Raw genomic sequence first — 21,212 nt, forward strand, 5'->3', positions numbered from 1 at the left:
CCATGACCTAGTTAGTCCTACCTGCAACAGTCATACACATTGCTGGTTCATGGTAGTGCATTTATTTACAGGTGTGTAAATGAACAATTTTTAAGTAGCAGTTCTTGCAGCAACAATAAAGGATATGCCATGATGAGAAACACAAGTTGAATGAGAAACTGGCCAAGAGGCTCTGAAAAAAGTTACTGGGCAGCTATCCACCAGAAATTGGTGAAATTCTCATCTTCATCCTCTGATGTGTGTTGTGTCTCCCTTGAGGGTGGTGGGGTTTGTACAGGAGGCATCTGAGGCATACACACTGAAGATGTAGCTCACCTGTCCCAAGCTGCATTTGTCTGTTCCAGCAAGGAATCAATCAATCATTCAGTACTTGCAAAGCATGGCTTGAGGGTATCCAAGTGCTATGTTGCAGGGCTTTGTCGAGCCAGGTCTTCAGTTTCTTCCTGAAGTCTGTCCCTGAGATTGATGTTCGGAGTTGGGGGGGACATTACAGGATCTGGTGGTGAGGAGGGAGAATGAGCAGCCTCTGTGTGGCTATGGTGGATGCATGGCGTCCTGTGCTAGGGCAAGAGATGCGAGTGGTTCTCAGGTGTTGGGTGATGAGGGTCCAGTTAGATAGGTTGATGATCAATCTAGCCGCTGAGTTCTGCATTGTCTGGAGCCTTCTTATGAGTCCAGTGGTACTTTGTACAGTTTGCTGCCATATTCCAGTCGGCTGGTGATTAAGGCTTCCATGACTGTTCTGGTACTGATGGGGAGCCATTTGAAGATTCTTCAGAGCAGGCGGAGGGTGTGGAAACAGGGGGAGGAGACTATGTTGATCTGTCATTGCTTGGTGAATTTGCTTGCCAGGATGATGCTGAGGTTGAGGGCGTGGTCTTTTGTTGTGGAAATGGGTCTGAGTTTGGCAGGACACCAGGGGGGTCATTCTGACCGCGGCGGACAGCGGTCGCCGCCCGCCACGCGGTTCCCGCCGAAAGACCGCTCCGCGGTCAAAAGACCGCGGCGGTCATTCTGGCTTTCCCACTGGGCTGGCGGGCGACCGCCGAAAGTCCGCCCGCCAGCCCAGCGGGAAACACCCTTCCCACGAGGACGCCGGCTCAGAATTGAGCCGGCGGTGTGGGAAGGTGCGACGGGTGCAGTTGCACCCGTCGCGAATTTCAGTGTCTGCTAGGCAGACACTTTTTGGGGCCCTCTTACGGGGGCCCCTGCAGTGCCCATGCCATTGGCATGGGCACTGCAGGGGCCCCCAGGGGCCCCGCGGCACCCCCTACCGCCATCCTGTTCCCGGCGGGAGAACCGCCAGGAACTGGATGGCGGCAGGGGGTGTCAGAATCCCCATGGCGGCGGAGCGCGCTCCGCCGCCATGGAGGATTCTCAAGGGCAGCGGAAAGTCGGCGGGACACCGCCGACTTTCCGTTTCTGGCCGCGGCTGAACCGCCGCGGTCAGAATGCCCAGCGGTGCACCACCAGCCTGTTGGCGGTGCTACCGCCGACCTCCGCCATGGCGGTAATTACCGCCAGGGTCAGAATGACCCCACAAGTGTTGTTCCAGAGGGAGGTGTTATTGCCAAATATCAGCAGTTTGCAGGAAGGCAGCAGGGCACTTACTGGTGCCTGATGGCATGCCAGCAAGCCAACAAAGTCACTGTGGAATGCACACAAGGTTGCAATATAGGAATCCTGCTAGTACTTCATTGATTGTGGCTGGTGTAGATGCCCCTGAGCTGTGTGGCAACTTTACTGGTGTCACATTGGCAAGGCTGTTGTTGCCTCCGCATCATGACAAAAGCAATGTCACCCAAGGACTGATCCATTCTATGGATCAAGGAGTACATGCCTTTCTTAGTCTCAGACGTATCCTTATTGGGACTGAGGCCCCTACAAACCTCCTCTAGGGTGCCCACAATGGACTCTACCCCTGTCCGTACCTCATCTACCAGCTGCCGATGGACTTCTACTGCTCACCTTTAGAAGACAACTTGGGGCTCCTGAACTGGGCATGGGCTGGCAGACGGGGCATGGCCTGTGGTAGGTGGATGCTCTGGAGACCCAGCAACACTGACATCCCTTGCCGTGGTTGGAGAAGGTGTTCCAATGAAGTCCAGGAGTTGCTGTGTCATCGTCCATGGGGGGCATGATGTCATCCAGGTTTGTCATCCAGGACAGGCTATTGGTCAGGAGATGATGTTTCTCCCTCTGCAATGTAATAGCAATATGTTACTGTGACCTTTGCTAGATATTGACATGAGTAATGCAGTTGACATACAGTTTTTATTCTCAATAACTTTCCTTTCAACATTGATGTGTAAGACATATGTTACTTGTGGGAAATAAGGCATAGTTGCACTGTAGTTCCCTTTCCAATGGCAATATCTTACCATAGTTAACACAACCATTGTGTGACAAGGGTAACATAGTGCGTAAGACCCATAGCAACACAGTTATACAGCTTGATGGTCTGCCCGGCATCTGAGGATGATTTGAGGTACAGTCCACAACCGCCATGTTGATTACCTTTATTTTTCATGTTGGCCATACTCAATATTGTTTCACTTCTTGACAGCACTACTTTGTAAATTGCACAGAAACAGCAGGGTGTCTGTTTCACCTCTAGCCACTACTGATCCCACATCTCCAGGGACAGTGTTGCCTATTTGTCTTCTATTTGATTGTATCTCGCAGTCTAGCTTACACACTGCACAGCACGCCAGTCTGCCATGTTGTGCTGGCTTAAATACACACAATGCATTAATGTGGCCAAGGGCTCACATTTGACACTCCTCCACACAATTCTACCCAGCTTGCAACCTGGCATCAGTGCAGGAATTTATAAGGGCATAAACATACAATGGATTTACCTATTTGTGTGAACACATATAATTCAGTACGCATACAGTTTTCTCCACAGTTCAGAAGAGTAAGCACTGTGTCACAACTCTGAAGGCATATGCCCAGTCAATGAAAGAAAATTTCAAACACTGACGCTCACCCCATTTTGTCATTGCACGAGTGGGTTATCTGCAGAGTATCATACTTCTCTTACCTCAGCCTCGCTGACTTGTACCTGTGCATGAGTCCTCTGGCAATCCTCATTTAGACGCAGGGAATCTACTTACTGTCACACACTAATGCCACACACTAATCATGAATTGACTCTCATGTGACCACAACAACAACAATAAAAGTTACCATATGCTTGAAATCAACATCGCTGGCTGTAATTGAGAACTATGAGGCAATGTGTATCCCACATCCTAGTATTAATGATATACTATGACGTATACGTCACCCAACTAGGCTCATTCAATTCACTATCCACACATCCCTACAAATCTCGTCATGGTGACCTGTCTCATCTTGTCCCTTCACTGTTCCCTCTTTCACTTCCTCATACTTGGACACATGTATCATACTCAGACATTTCTTTGCCCACCTCCCACACGTGATACATCTTCACTCAGGTCCACATTCCATGTAGGATGTGGGACACCCATGACCTTTTCTATGGCATCCCTTCACAGCTACTACAACAAGTTTGACACTATCTGACACAGCAGTGCGTGGGTACCTCATAGGATACCTTGCACACGTCACAACTCACCTCCGTGCTATGCAATGTCTCCCCATTCAGACACAGTGCCCGTTCAATGTGCTCAGCCACACATACATTGCACTACACTACTAGGGGCACACCAGGCTCACACACCATCTATTCTTCCAAAAAACACTCATGGTCCTCTGGTGTGCCTCACTTCAAATAAGCACCACACCAAGTATAAATTTGCAGTTGGCAGGAAGTAGTGTCATGTAAACCGTGTCAAACAGTACCTGTGTGCTCTCACCCTACACATCATGAGAACTGCATGGAATGTAGTTTCATGCTAGTGACCGTACATGCAACTATTTGCATGATCCTACATTGTGAAACTTCACGTACACCATACCTGAACCCCCTCTCATGTGAGGAGTTTATCCTTTGGCAACCCATTCCAATTCATTTCTTCACAGTCCAGATTTAACAGCATGGACCCAAACAAAACAGAGGAACCTCTTGGTGCAAGGGAACCAGCATTGTTTAAGTCAAGTTGGGCAGGGTTGAATTGTCCATGTATGATGTGCTGCTCCAGTTCAGGTATTTGACTTTGTATTGTGGAATTTGTAGTCCTGGTCATTCATATTATACTTTCCACTACAAGTCCCAAATTACAAAGGTGAACCAGGACCAGTGCTGCACATCACACATGGACTGGACAAACTTGACAGAGCTGGACTGGGCAGTACACCATGTTACAAGGCAGAATGACTCACATTTATGTGATGTATGACTGAACATGTGAGTGATTCCTGCCCTTTCCCTTGCACACATCGTAGTGCAGTACAGGAAAGTAGCTTGCTGCATTGCACAGCATGACATTTTTTTGCATATTGTCCCTTCTTGCCAATTACACTGTTGGTCTTGCTGGTCTTCAACTGCAGCACTGTTGTGTCCTTCCACTCCTTCCACCAACTCTGCTGGGATGACTGATGCCACCTGCTCCTCCAATGGGTCCAGCTCCTTCTGTTCCTTGGGTCCTCCTCCATTCCGCACAGCAGCTCTAAGGTTATTGGCCAGTTTCTCCTTGGTTCTATGCAGGCAGTCATGCCAGGGCTTCTTGCACTCTTCCACTGTTCTTTTTGTTTGCCCTACACTGTTGATTTTCTCCACTAAGGACTTCCAAATTGCTTCTTTCTTCCATAATGGCAATTTAAAGGTGACAAATAGCTGATATTCATGCTTTGCTACCTCTGTCATTAGTATTTAATTCTCCTCCTCACTAAAATTATTTTTCCTCTTCCTCTGTGGTTGTGTCTGGACATCCTGGCTGGAGTTGAAGTTGTACGGATTGTTGCCCTGACTGCTGCTGCCCCCTGCTGACTGTTCCATCTCTCCCTTTTGAGGTGTAGGAAACATTTATTTCCCCAATGCATCACATTTTAAGGGATTTTTGATGCATGACGCACTCCATTGTGAAACAAAGGTCATTTGTGACACGTAAGCATAGGTTCACAACCCGGAATGCAGCTTTGTGTCACTTTGGCAGCACATGTCTCAGTTTTCACTGCAGCAACCATCCCACAGATGCGTAATTTTTTTTTACGCATCTTGGGACCTTACAACATAATGTGCTGTACCATAAATAAGGTGCATCTGTGTTGTTGGTAACTGTCATACTGCAGTGCAACTCTTTCTGAGCCATTGCTGTCTTGCTGCAGTGATTCATGAGTTCTCATAAATTTGCTTGTTGGTTTGGAGTAAATTCCATGATATTGGTGGTCATTATGACATTGGCGGTTAAAGCCGCTTACCGCCGTGCAGAAGACCGCCACCACACCGCCGCGGCCGCGGAATTCCGCCACAGCTATTATGATCCACAGCTCGAAATCTGCCAAAATTCAGACACCCACACAAGTCAGTGATGAACTGGCGATAACAAAACCTCCACCGTCACGCCAACAGAAATTCGCCCACACTATCACGAGTCCACGCGGTGGTCTTTCAACCGTGGCATTCCATTGGCGGTACACACCGCAGCGCTCAAAACACACACACATTTACAAAACACAGCCACATTGGACAATTCCAAATACACACACCTGATAAACATACACACACCACTCCCACACACTCAATACAATATAAAACACACACCCACATCACCCACAAACCTTCATGACAACAAATAACGAAGGAAAGCCAGAGAGAGACACCACCAGCAACAGCACTAGCATCCACAGGCACACAACACTATCACCCACATAACTTCCACGCACTTCACACAACACCCCACTACATATCAGGACACTTATCACCCCACCACCCCATGGCACGGCAAAGACACCCCAGGTTCTCGGAGGAGGAGCTCAGGGTCATGGTGGAGGAAATCGTCCGGGTAGAGCCACAGTTATTCGGATCACAGGTGCAGCACACCTCCATTGCAAGGAAGATGGAGCTATGGCGATGTCAGAGTCACCAGATCCTCGGGGTCTGTGCACGTTCCCAACATGTCCACCACTGAACAGCTCCAAGACTCTGATAGATAAATCACAGAGACTGAGAGAGTCCAAGAGGGGAAGAGGGGATTAGGAAGGGAAAAGCTGGGAAGGAGACCTGTAGTAAGAAAAAGGTTAGAACACACAATACGAAAATTCTATCTCCTGAAATCAATAATAGACTATGATTCTAAGCCTACTCACTCTGAAAACATGAACAATCTATGGGTCAAGTTTAAAATGGCTAAGTTTCAAGATGGCCGGATACCTGTAGGGGAATCAAGATGAAGTAAATTAAAACTTTCTTATTCAAATAATTTCCTTCACATGAGAATCAGAAAAAACATTCTGACTAAATTTTAAATATAAATCCTTTTTTGAGAATGTATACTAGGACCATACAACATTGCATCTAGAAACTCTGGCCTTCTGTGTACTCTTAAAATGTTTCAACACAAATTGCGCATATTGCAGATATATATATATATATATATAGTGAACACCATAAAATGATTGTGCACCATGAATAACACAATATGGATTCAGGAAACAAATCACATAACTTTTCAACTCGAATATTACATAATAAATATCTTAGAATAGTAGCATACAATAAATAACATGAATTAAACTCGAGGAGAGAATCGTGCGTCTTGCCAATTCGAGTATTACCATGTAAAATACCAAGAAATGGTAGCACGCAATGAATATCAAAGTCAAATCATCATTAATCGAATCGCGCGTCTTGACGATTTGTAAAACACGATGTAAATGTCAAGGAATAACAGCTCACAATAAATAACAAGATCAAAGTACAATTAAACGAATTGCGCTTCTTTTGCCGATTCTTAAGCCACCATGTAAAATGTCGAGAAATGGTAGCGTGCAATGAACAACAAAGTTAAATGCTCATGAAACGAGTTGTGTGTCTTGCCAATTCGTAAAACATCATGTAAACGTCAAGAAATAGTAGCATGCAATGGACAACAATGTTTAAACACCATAAAACGAATTGCGCGTCTTGCCGATTCTTAAGCCACCATGTAAATGTCAAGAAATGGTAGCGCGCAATGAATAACAAAGTCAAATTTGTATGAAATAAATTGGGCGTCTTGCCTATTTGTAAACTACCATATAAATGTCAAGAAATGGTAGCGCACAAGTAATGTGTTACTCATTTAAGAATTTAAACCAAGAATATGAAAATTCTAAATAACAGTGTCAGGACAGTCCAACCACCGTCTTACCGCCTGGAACAATGATCACCAATGAAGGATTAGGGCAGAAGACTGGAAGATCCAAATAGGCAGCCGGGACAGGAGCTCAGGAAGAAGCTGCTGCTCTGTACCAGGACCTCTGAATAGTGAGCACTGGGAGTTGGGCTGGCTCTCTTTTATAGAGTCTTGGCCCAGCCCAGAACCACGCCCAGGCATGTTGCAGGGAAAGTCTCTGGAAGGCCCTGGAAAGGGGCCACACCCTAACACACTCTGAAAACCTGCAGCAATACATTGCAAAGGAACAGTATTTGTAAGCATATTAAAAATAAGTTTTCAGGATTGAACTCTGCAATGCAAAAGGTTAAACCACAACACATCAGCACAATGCATAAATTACTTTGTTTTGAGAGTGCTAGGTTTTTGCATTTTTGTCGCCAATAGAGCGCGTATTGCTCTGGTGTTGACAGGCGAAGAATAATGGACAGGGACAATGCAGTGGGACAACACCCAAGAAATCGTGAGGACATAAGGAAAAGGTGGAAAGACCTACGGGGGAAGGTGCGTTCCGTGGTCTTAAGACACCACCTGGCGGTTCAGCGGACTGGCGGCGGACCCCCGCCTCCTCCCCCACAACTAACAAAATGGGAGGAGCAGGTCTTGGCGATTCCCCCACCCTACTTGCATGTTATCACATACCCCCACCCTCGCCCTCACCCCCATCACTCCTACTCCTCACAATGTCCCAACATCACAAACCACACATCCCAACACCAAGCCCTGCATGCAACACCAAAGCATGGACACCCATCACTAAAGCATGCCCACTGCACATACCCATACACCCCCCTCAACCATCATCATACAAGGTCCCTCACAGGAGTGCAAGCACTGGGGTACACGGTCACCCACCCATTGCACACCTTGACACACACAGATGCCATAATCATCCTTTTATACCCCTGCAGGACCCCTACCCAACGTCACCGGACAGGAGGATCCACACATGTCCACACCACCAACAGAAGAGGCCCACAGTGATGACAGCACCTCTGTCCAACTGAATCTAGATGACCAGCCCGGCCCATCGGGGACCTCGGGACAATCGGTTCCCCATACCCAGTCACAGGCCACTACAGAGCTTCCCCCCTCTGGAAACACCAGCACAGCACCCACCCAGAGGGCCCATACCTCCGTCCCCAGGACACGTCAATGAGCAGTGTGTCCACCACTACAGGGAACCCAGGCTAACCCACCACCCCAACAACAACAGGGACCTGGGGGCAGTGGGAGTGGGCACACGGTCCAGGTGACGGAGTCCCAGGAACACAGGGGAACTGGGAGGGCTGCTGTGTGACAGGGGGCGGACATGCCCAGGAAACCCACTCTCCACGAGTCCCTCTCCTCCATCATGGGAGCCTACCACCACTCCCAGGAGATGATGGCAATGGTACTGGCAGAGTTTCAGGAGACCCAGCGCCTGCAGGAGGAACAGTATATGGGCTTCAGGGAGGAACTCAGAACCATCAATTCCACCATGGGCACCATCGTAGGGGTGCTGAAGGAAGTTCTCAACACCAGGAGGGACACTGTGGCACTACAAGGGGCCCCTGACACTAGCCTGGACGATGAATTGCCAGCACTTGTGGACAGGAGGCACCGCCACAGGACCACCACACCACCACACCAGCGCACCCCACCCCCTGCAGAGGGACAACCACCTCGCAAACGGTCCCGGAGATCTAGGAACAAGACAGAGAACGATGCCAAGACCCCAACCAAGAAATGAGACCACCCTGATTGTCATCCTACTGTGCCACTTTGTCACCCTGTCCATACATAAACTGCCCCAGCTCCACTTCCTATGCCCATTTGGGCAATGCACCTGTGAGACTAATAGACTGGACTCTGCCATGGACATTCCTCCACCATCACCCCTCACCATTTGGCTAGCCCCTCCAATTTTTAGCACTAAAATAAACACCCTTAAAGCACAAAACAATCTGGAGTCAGTCTGTGATTTCGGAATACTGTATTAGTAATAACTGTGGCAAAAAGCTCTTTCATTTGTAATGTCAACATACCTATGTCACACAGCTCTAGTCCATGAGGAATCAAAGCAGATGTCATACTGTGGGACCCAGATCTGTGAAATCGTAAGGGAAAGTGAAAACTCAGTGTCTATACACTGGGTGAAAAAGACAGAGAGTAGAGAGGCAGTAGTGGTTAAGTACATGTAGTAGGCAGGTTTGTATCCTTACCTGTGTTTCACTGGAAATATGGCTGGATCACTGAGTCCCTGTTGTCCATGTCTTCTTCCTCTGCTTCCTCGTCTTCACTGTCCACAGGCTCCACAGCTGCAACAACACCGCCATCTGGACCATCCTCCTGCAGAAAGGGCACCTGTCATCGCAAAGCCAAGTTGTGAAGCATACAGTAGGCCACAATGATCTGGCACACCTTCTTTGGTAAGTAGAATAGGGATCCACCTGTCTTATGAAGGCACCTGAACCTCGCCTTCAGGAGGCCGAAGGTACGCACAATCACCCTCCTAGTTCGCCCATGGGCCTCATTGTAGCATTCCTTTGCCCTTATCCTGGGATTCCTCACTGGGGTCAGTAGCCATGACAGGTTGGGGTAACCAGAGTCACCTGCAAATGGCGAGGGACAACTGTTAGACACACACTAACCTGGAGGGATATCCCCAGACCCAGACAACCGTTCCCACTGACTTGCTTCCATGTGCTCACCTAATAGCCACACACGGTGCCTCTGGAGTTGACCCATCACATAAGGGATGCTGCTATTCCGCAGGATGTAAGCGTCATGCACTGAGCCAGGGAACATGGCATTCACATGGGAGATGTACTGGTCTGCCAAACATACCATCTGTACATTCATCGAATGATAACTCTTCCGGTTTCTGTTCACCTGTTCACTCCTGCGGGGGGGACCAAAGCCACATGGATTCCATCAATGGAACCTATGATGTTGGGGATACGTCCCAGGGCATAGAAATCACCTTTCACTGTAGGCAAATCCTCCACCTGAGGGAAAACGATGTAGCTCCGCATGTGTTTTAGCAGGGCAGACAACACTCTGGACAACACGTTGGAAAACATAGGCTGGGACATCCCTGATGCTATGGCCACTGTTGTTTGAAAGGAACCACTTGCAAGGAAATTGAGCACTGACAGCACCTGCACTTGAGGGGGGATTCCTGTGGGATGGCAGATAGCTGACATCAGGTCTGGCTCCAATTGGGAACACAGTTCCTGGATTGTGGCACGGTCAAGCCTGTATGTGATTATAACATGTCTTTCCTCCATTGTCGACAGGTCCACCAACGATCGGTACACCAGAGGATGCCGCCATCTCCTCACATGTCCCAGCGGACGGTGCCTATGAAGGACAACAGCGAGCACAGAGTCAAACAACTCAGAGGTACGTACCCACAGCTTACACAGAACACTATTCATACTCAAAAAGTGGCCTGTATGTGTGTTGAGTCTAGGCCTAGGTATGTGTGACGCAGTTGAAAATGAAGCCATGTGGGCCCCTGAAAGGGCGGCTGCCTGACCTGTAAAGTGGGACAATGGGATGTGAGGTAACTGTGCTGGCGTTGTACACTGTCGCGGTAGGCGGTCGAATACCGTGGCGCAATGCTGCATTGGTTAACATTGGACCCTATGACGATGTACGCCGGCGGTGATGGTACGCACCGCCGCGGACGTGACCGCCATTTTCTATCTGTTCAATCACTCGATACCAGATCTTCGACAGGAGAGGACCTACACTGCAAATGCTGCTGTGACCTCGGTCTGGAAGAGACAGTGCCTCGAGTGTCTGGGGAAAGGGCCCCTGCCTTCACATCGGAGGAGTTGGAGAAACTCGTGGACGGGGTCCTCCCCAGGTACACGCTACTCTACGGTCCTTCAGACAAACAGGTAAGCACACTGGGAGCATGATGTATGGGCTATGCCTGTGTGGAGAGGGGTGGATGTAAGAAGGAAGGGGGGAGAGTGCGGCATGCATGAAACGGCGGTGAGTGCATGTGCCACATGGCAAGGGTAGGGATGGTGGCCAATCACTTTGACGGTGCAGTTGGTAATAACTTTCTCTTTCCCCTGTACAAATCATGTTGCTCAGCGCACACCAGAAAAAACATATTTGGCGTGCCATCGCCAAGGACGTCCGGACCCTGGGGGTCTACCAGGAAAAGATGGGAGGACATTCGCCGATGGAGCAAGAAGATGGCAGAGGCTCTGCTGGGGATGGCCTCCCAACGTAGGAGGAGTGCCCGTCGCACCATGACCCTCCTGATGTTCAGGATCCTGGCGGTGGCGTACCCGGAGTTGGATGGGCGCTTGAGGGCATCACAGCAGCCACAAGGGGGTGAGTACACTTGCATTCTGCTGACTTTGCACGCAGTGGAGGGATCTGGGTGGGGGAGTTGGGCTGTGGGTTTCCCTAGGCCAGGGCGAGTTCCGTAGGCAAGGTCCCTCCGTAAGGCAGGCCATGTGGCACCCCAGCCCAACTCTGTAGAGTGCCAAGTACACCTAGTCATGCCCCTGTGTCATCTATGAGTGCTGATGTCATCCATAGCCTTGTAGGCCATTTCCCAGGAATTGAACAGTGGAGCCCAAGACCGCGGCGTAGTGCAGGGGGCTTCTGTGTCTGTCAACGGTAGCGGTAATGCATGCACTCAACATGTCTTTCTTCTGTCGCCCCCCATTTTTGTGGTCTCCCTGTTCTTGTGTGCATTAGCATCATCATGCGGTGGAGCAGTGGCACTGGAGTGCGAGGGGTGCTGCATCCCACATGGCCATAGACGGACACACTACGGAATCGTACCTCACCAGTGGGACGGAGATCGAGGGGAGCTCCAAGGCGGGGACAGGAGCTGAGACCAGTGACACTGACTCGTCCTCTGATGGGAGCTCCCTTGTGGTCGCAGCAACTGTGCCCCCCCCATCTACAGGTACAGCCGCCACCCCACCTTCCAGCACCACCCTCCCAGCAGCCCCTCAGCCTTCGCACCGTGCACGCTCACCCAGGAGGGTGGGCATCACCTTTGTCCTAGGCACCTCAGGCCCTGCCCCAGTCACCCCTGCTGCCCTCAGTGAGGAGGCCATTGACCTCCTCAGGTCCCTCACTGTTGGGCAGTCTACCATTTTGAATGCCATCCAGGGTGTAGAAAGGCAGTTGCAACAAACAAATGCATTCCTGGAGGGCATTCATTCTGGTCAGGCGGCCCTTCAACGAGCTTTACAGACTCTGGCCTCAGCAATGATGGCAGCCATTGTCCCTGTGTTTAGCCTCCAACTTCCTCCACCCCGATGCAATCCCCTGTACCTCAGCCTAACCCAAGCACACCTACAGACCTGCATGCACACACCTCAACACACAAGGGAAGCTCAGGCAAACATAAGCACCACACATCCCACAGGCACTCACGCAAGCATCACACACATGCAGGCATACCAACATCCACTGCCTCCACTGTGTCCCCCTCCTCCTCTTCTTCCTCCTCCCTCCCATTCTCGTCTACACTCACACCTGCATGCACTACCTCTCCAGCCGCTACGTCCCTCTCCAGCACACCCACCACCACACCCCGCTAACGTGCAATCACCACCCCCACTACCATTCACACGTCCCCTGTGTCCTCTCCCAGTGCGTCTGTGACGCCCCCTCCGAAGATACACAAACACAGGCACACACCCACCCAACAGCCATCCACCTCACGACAGCCTCCAGCACATGGACCTTCATCCAAAGTCAGCAAACGAACACCTCCTACAACCACAACCTCTTCCTCCACTCCCAAACCCCCTCCAGCTACCCGTCCCAGTGTGTCAAAAAAACTTTTCCTGTCCAATCTTGACCTCTTTCCCACACCTCCCCCACCCAGTACGTCTCCCAGGTCCCGAACTAGCACCTCCGGGACCAGTGGTGCCTGTAGTCACCGGAATCTGGAGTGCACCGGCCACCAGGGCAGCCAGTGTGGCACGGAGCCAAAGCATAGACATACCCCCACCTGTGAAGCATCAGAAGTTGGCCAGTGCCCGGAGGGGAGAGGGGGAAGACTCCAGCCACCAAAGCCGCTCCTAGAGGTCCCAGTGGGAGTGTGGAGTCAGCTGTGACACCTTCTAAGGTGGGGAAGGGCCACAAGAAACCCGGCAAGTCTGGGAAGAGCAGCACGGCGGAGAAGACTGCCATCATCCCCGCTGCCCAGGAGGCCACCGCCAGCCCCCGCCCAACTGCCCAGGACAGGACCACCAGCACCAGCCCAGCTGCCCAGGACAGAACTGCCAGCACCAGCCCAGCTGCCCAGGACAGGACCGCCAGCACCAGCCCAGCTGCCCAGGACAGGACCTCCAACACCAGCCCGGATGCCCAGGACAGGACCGCCAGCACCAGCCCAGCTGCCCAGGAGGCCACCGCCAGCATCAGCCCAGCTGCCCAGGAGCCCACCGCCTGCACCAGCCCCGCTGGGCCATGAAGGACCGCCAGTAAAAGCCCAGCTGGGCCATGAAGGACCGCCAGCAAAAGCCCCGCTGGGCCATGAAGGACCGCCAGCAGCTGAGTCCCTGCAATGGAGACCGCTGCCTCAAGCACCGCTGAACAGGGCACCGCCGTCTCAAGCACCGCTGAACAGGGCACCACCGTCTCAAGCACCGCTGAACAGGGCACCGCCGTCTCAAGCACCGCTGGCCCATGAGTGCCAAGGGCACTGACGCTACTGAGTCCGACACGGGAGAATGAAGCACTCTGGGTACCATGCCCCCTCCAGAACCAGTGGAGAATCACATCCACTACCTCTGTCCCTAGCAGGATGAAGCACTCTGGGCACCATGCCCCCTCCAGAACCAGTGGAGAATCTCATCCACTACCTCTGTCCTTATCAGGATGAAGCACTCTGGGCACAAGGCCCTCTCCAGAACCAGTGGAGTATCACATCCACTACCTCTGTCTTTAGCAGGATGAAGCACTCTGGGCACCATGCCCCCTCCAGAACCAGTGGAGACTGTTATCCACTTGAGAGACTGTGGCTTTGCACTCCCCAGGATGGAACAGTGGGCAAGCCACCCACTGTAGAGACTTGAGAGACTGTGGCTTTGCATTCCCCAGGATAATGCAGTGGGCAAGCCACCCACTGTAGAGACTTGAGAGACTGTGGCTTTGCACTCCCCAGGATTGAACAGTGGGCAAACCACCCACTGAAGAGACTTGAGAGACTGTGGCTTTGCACTCCCCAGGATGGAACAGTGGGCAAACCACCCACTATAGAGACTTGAGAGACTGTGGCTTTGCACTCCCCAGGATAATGCAGTGGGCAACCTACCCACTGTAGAGACTTGAGAGACTGTGGCTTTGCACTCCCCAGGATGGAACAGTGGGCATGTGGCCCCCTCGTGGATTTGGCGTTGTGCACTCAACCGGCTGAGGTGCCCCCCTTTCCCTCCCCTTGAGGTGCCTGTTTAATTGCTCTCTGATGCCCCTCCAGTGTTCTCTCCGATATGGTCGGGGATCTTGTGTGGGCCTCGCCCATACCGTGTGGGCCCAGTGTTCCACGGACTTAATTGGAGCACTACGTGGACTGCTATGCTTGGTATATATTTTGTAAATGGTGCATATATATATATATATATATATATATATATATATATATATATATATATCTGCCTACTTGATTTGAATATATTACAATGGTTAGACTCATTTTCTATTGTCTTTGCATTCTTCCGGGGGGTTTAGGGGGTGTAACTTTGATGTATTAATATGCATTAGTGTATGTGTTGTAGTGGGTGGGGGTGGGGTTGTTGCGTGTTGCGTGTGTGTGTCCCTGTTTTTTGCCTCCCCCTCTCCTGTGTCGTAGGTGCAGTACTCACTGTGGTCTTCGCCGACGGCTTTCGTGCCCCTGGTAGAAGAGCAGGAAGACTATTGCAGGTAGAATTTGGAGTTCCAGATCCATGGTGTCCTCGTTCCTCGTGGGGTGTGTAGATGTGAGCGTTTTCCCTTTGGAATTCCTGTTTCTGCCGTGTTTTTCTCCACGGTGAATCTGCTCTGGAAAAGGTGGCGGATTGGCCTGTCATAATAGTGTGGGCAGTACATTGTCTCCCGCCTGTCTGTTGGCGGTGACCGCCGCGCTGTTTGTTTGTACCGCCGTGGCGGTCGGAGTGTTAAAGTGGTTGTCTTTGTTGGCGGTTTCTGCCATGTCGTAATTGCTAATTGTTTACCGCCGGCCTGTTGGCGGTCTTACCGCCGCTTTAACACCGTCCGCCAGGGTTGTAATGAGGGCCATTGACAGTTAGAGAGGGAACTAAGGGTCTGGGTTACAGGTTGATGGACTGTACTCCATCCTTCAGTGTGGCAGGAGACATAGGGCCTCATTACGAGTTTGGCAGTCCGTGGACAGCCATGGTGGCATTGAATGTCCGACTGCCATTGTGCTGGCAGTTGGACTGCCATATTATGAGTCATACTGGCCTGTAGAGCAAAAACTGGCAGGGTCCCGCCAGCACAGACTACCGAGGTCACAAGGCAGCACAAAAAGTCTGGAGGAGCCTGTGTTGCCGCTAGACACATTATGAGGTTGTACATCGCCAATGTGACTGTGGCAGTCACTGTGTTTCAGCTGGTGGAATCGGACAGTGTAAAGGGAGACACTCACCTGCAGGCAGCTTCACATGTCCCGTGCCACCATGGAGCCCATGAAACACGTCCTGCTGCTGATCATCGATGGAGCACAAAATCCATTCCGTAGTGGCCACATCCGATCATAAGTACACACCCTTACCTATGTCATTAACAACAGATTGATGTGCCGTCAGCACATCATATGGGTGGTCAGGCAATGACTACAAAGTACACTTGTCATTGTGCCCTGTGTGGGAAGCAGACACAAAGAAGGACACAATTACAGTCACAAAACGCCCCCTTTAGGTAGGTCACTCACACTGCCCTACAACACTACGCAAAACAGACGTCTGCTCATCTCAGGCACAAGGACAGTGAAGTGTACACAATATTGTGTCACGGAAAACCAAGAACACATCAACATCACATCTACAAATACAACTCACACACTCACATTGCACACATGCCATGGACATTCGTCACATTCACACACATATGTATGGATGTGACAAGGAACACAAACACCACTACTGTCAAACAGCCCTGCAACGGACACACACATCACCCACATTGCAACAGAATGGAAGGACAATGAAATGCACAATAGACTGCGAGACAAATACACAAAGATCACTATTCAAATAATACCTGTACAATATGGAGAGGGGCATCTGTAACACTCTGGGAAGGAGGCTACATTGGGACACATATCGCTTTGCACATGCCCCTTAAACAACATTTGCACAGGAATTGGCCCTTCAAGTATCTCTGGGGAAAACACTACTATACCCAAATGACATGCACAGTGTGGGAAGTGCAAGTCAATAAAGCACATACAACTCTAACTGCATGGGGCATAGACCTACATGAACTAGCTGCAAGGTACGCACAGCTAAAAGGACACATGCACACTAAAATGCAAACAAAGTTAGCACAATTGAACACACTCCATGTTTGCACAAACTAAACTCAAGCTGCCACACATTAGATGAATCCATAATCCATATCAGGCAGACAAGTCTAACACCCTACATACTCACATTGGACAACACAATATGATTAACTTACTATAACAAACAGTACACAATGCCAATACATCACCATTGCATTCACACCCACATATCCATACAGTCAACATATACCCTTATCTTGGGGGACACAAGTCACTCAGGACCAACATAAAGGTAGAAAAGGAATGCAGGACAAATGTATACCTAAAAAACCCCAACCATTTGGGTCTATTAATTGCAAATTCTGTAAAGTCCAAGGCCAGTCCAAATGTCCCTGCACATGTACATCATGGTGCCATCACTTGACTCCTAACTGCCAGGGAACCTCCAGAGTAAGGGGCATCAAGTGAGCAGGCATGCACCTCATGGATCATCTTTAGGGAGTCAGATGCTGGATGGGTGGGTTTGAGTTTGCAAGGGGTGGAATGCTTCTTGGAAGGGGTGGTCTTCTTCTTCTTGAGGGAGAGGTATCAGTGCTTGCAGGTGTGAGAGGGGAGGACTGGCAGGTCGAAGGGAGGGTTTGTGAGGTAAGTTCGGGACTCTTGGTTTTGGGACGAGGGTGAAGGGAACAGGTGAAAGGTCAAGGTCAAAGGTCAAACAAAAAACATTGTTATGTACATGGGACGATCAGCAGAAGGTGTGGGGTTTTGGAGGTCAAGGGAGTGGTTGTCTGCTGTGTCGGTGTGGATGTTTTGGCTGCGTGCGTGTGGGAGGTATTCTTGTGTTTGGATGGTGTCTGTTGTATGGGTGAGTGTGTTTGCTTGTGTGTCTTGGGCAGCTGGGAGGTAGAAGTGCTGAGGGAAGAATTAGTGGATGTATGTATGTCTGCTGGGGTGGTGTCTGTGGACATGCGGTAGCCCATGCTTTAGCAACTTGTACTGTGATGTGAGCAGGGCTTAATTTGTGCTTGTTGTTTCCAGTGCTGAGCACCGTCCCTTATTTTTTAGGGCCGGGGCTTATTCTTCTGCCTCAAGCATTTGCTGCGCAGAAAAGACACTTATGGGACAGACGGAAGAAGAGGAAAACGAATAAGCGTCACAAAGGGAGAAAGTAGGAAGCTGCTAAAGTGATCTGAAGGGGCAGGGAGTGGCTTTATATGGATTGAAGAGGCCCGAGATGGCTTCAGGATTACACTGCCTGAGTATTCCGTGTTCCCACATTTGTTTGCAGAAGCAGCATATTTAAGATGGGGGCTTTAGGCACCGGCACATTTTTATTTACAAATTAAGCACTAGATGTGAGCCACAGTGACACACTACACACCAGTGTGGCTTCTGAAAGGTAAACTCCTTAGCCTTGAATGTACCAACACATTCACTCTCTGTGAGAATGAATCACTGCATTCAGTCCCTACAGGCAACTGCCAGAGTATAGACTCCACCATTACACATGAGTAACTATGAAGGGGCTGGCATGGTGGGTACAGAAAGTGCCGTCCTTGTCCATGTGAGGACATGTGTACTAACAATTGCAGAATCATGCCACTTCAGGGGGTGGAGCTCCGTGTTATGTACCTGTACCACAGAACACTCCTTTGAACATATGTGTCCATCCAACAGAGATGGCATCCAACACACAAAGGAGTGTATTGTTCACATTGACAAGTTTCTGCTATGTGACCAAGCTACAGAGTCACATATCATGGCCTCCCAGTACTGTGGGACTGTCATTAGGCAAAACACCTGCACAGGACAAATATGACCTGTGTGAAGGTGGCAACAGAGCTTTGGGAATAAGGGATGTGTCATGAGTCCAAGACACACACTGATGCTGAATACACATATTGTCTAGATTAATGATTTATCCATTCTACCCATTCCTAATCTGGTCAAAGAAATGAGGCATTCAGGGCAGTATTTGCCACCAGAGCCTCATACTGGCCACATCACAGGATCTGTTGGTGTACATTGAGTGGGCACAGTGCCACAGTTGTGTAGCCACAGTGACTCTTCCACAGCCTAGACTAGGTCCCATATTGGGAGATACATGTGACAGGCCCTGGTCTCTCCAGGCTGAGCTGACAGAACCTACATGACACTCCAATCCCATCACTTCCATGCATCACAGTACATCATGTAGCCAACGGCAATTTGGCATGTGGAGTGTGTGGCAACGTGAAGGGCAGAGTGAATCATGATATGCCTTCTACACAACAGCTTAGCAAGGGAAGATGTGGGTCTAAAGATCTGTGCCACTATGCACATTGCTCACATGACTCTCAATTGTTTCATACAACATGCATAAACAGCTCACGTTGTCATGAACGTACATGTTCTCTGACATTTACAACAATCATGAGGAAAGAGATGTGAGTGCATGGCAGTAATGTCTCCTTACTTAACTATGTGCATCCAGCACAAGGATGATCTACGGCCCAAAATATATCACACAATACAATGTAACTGAACTTAACATATGACACTAACCACAATACCTGCACATTGTCCATCCAATTGATGAGACACAGACTACAACAATAGGCATACAAGTAGTCTAACTGACACACATGTGGACATTCTAGCCTGTGAAGAGGGAAAGGATGGTGAAGGACAGTGAAAATTGTGCACATGAAGAACTTGCCTGTTCCTCTGGTGAGCTGTTCATAGAGGAGTAGGACCTCAATAACTAGCCTCTCCAGCTCCTTGTTAGAGAAGGCAGGGGCCCTATCACCTACTCAACGTGGCATGATTGCTCCCAGAGGTGACACACAGCCGCTCATGTCGTGGAGGACTTGCTGGCAGCAGTGTCATGAGTCAAGTAAGTAAATCTGCAGAACATGGCGGTCATGTCTGCCACATACGCGGTTGTGACTTCCAGTGGACACAGCCATTGGCCCGCGACTGCCACTGACAGCAAAGTTAGCCTATGGCTGTGTCCACCATGGTTGCAACCGCCAGTGGTTGTAGGCGGTTCCTAATGTCCACTGGAGTAAGTCAGACAGCCACCATTTTCGTGGCATGAAATGCTGCATTGGGCTATATAAACTGTGTTACACCTGTGAAAATGTATTTTGGACCTCACAAACATGCTTATCCTGTCTTGTCATGTGGGCGCTACTACTCAAACACCATTGTAGTATGTGGCAGGGCACAAATGGCATTTAACAGTGTGGCACAGTCTACCACCGCCAATGGTCATTTTGGCAGTAGGGATATCCAGTGACATTTCGAGGGTCAATTGTGTTGCTTATATTTGAGTTAGAGCCATATAAATGTTGTTACCACATGTGACTCTTGTGTTATTTGCAGCTGTGATGTGTACTGGTTGTCATGTCTATCCATTCCCAAATGTCTTGTCACATGATGTCATTGACATGCATCATGTATGTTGCTGTGAACACACTGACTAATGTTACACATCATGTCTTGTCATACATAGGTACGCAGGGAGAGGGAGGATGTGACAACCTCCTGTCTACCATCCACTACGAGACTTACAGACCATGGAAGAATGACACATCATCCTGCTCTACTGTCTGAATAGGCAAACAATAGTGGACTTATGTCATCAGTCGGTGCCAGATCTGATGTCAGACATTAGTTATCAACCAGTATACCACCCATTGTACAAGTCATATCAGTATTGAAAGCCCTAGCCACAGGGCCCTTCCAACATACATCTGCTGGTATGCCCCAACGTATGTTCAGTCTAGTGTTGAAGGATGTTTTCTCAGCAATGTTGAAACACCAGGACAGCTTAATCCAGTTTCCCCAACGTGAAGATTTAGCCCATGTCAAGGCTGACTTTTGTGGTTTTGCATGCATCCCACATGTGGTGGGGGCTATTGATGGCACACATCTAGGCTTGGTCCCACGATAGGCCAATGAACAAGTATACCTCAACAGAAAGAACCTCCATTCCATCAACGTGCACGTTGTCTTTTTGGCGGATCTCCACATTTCGCTGGTCTATGCCCATTATCTGAGTTCAGCCTATGATTCCTTCATAATGCAGAACAGCACCATACCCCAGCAGATTTCACAAATGTACCCAGAGACAGCTTAGCTAGTTGGTAAGTCACTTCTATCTTGTTTGTGTATGTGCAATGTCAGGTGCTGCAATCATTAAGTGAGTGACTTATTCTTACACATATGTCCCATTACTTAACAAGACACTCCGCTTATCCAAACATCCATGTTTGTTGACGCCATAAAGTATTTAAAATACGCATAGGGAAGTCAACTTCAATGAGGCCCATGGGTATTGGAGCCGGCTTTTGGGCTCTTGAAGGCCAGATCTAGGTGTCTTGACTGGACTGGTAGAGCCCTGCTCTACTCACCTGGAAAACTGTGTCAGATCACTGTGGCATGCT

The sequence above is a fragment of the Pleurodeles waltl genome, chromosome 9 (assembly GCF_031143425.1).
Source record: "Pleurodeles waltl isolate 20211129_DDA chromosome 9, aPleWal1.hap1.20221129, whole genome shotgun sequence".
In the NCBI taxonomy this organism is placed as follows: domain Eukaryota; kingdom Metazoa; phylum Chordata; class Amphibia; order Caudata; family Salamandridae; genus Pleurodeles; species Pleurodeles waltl.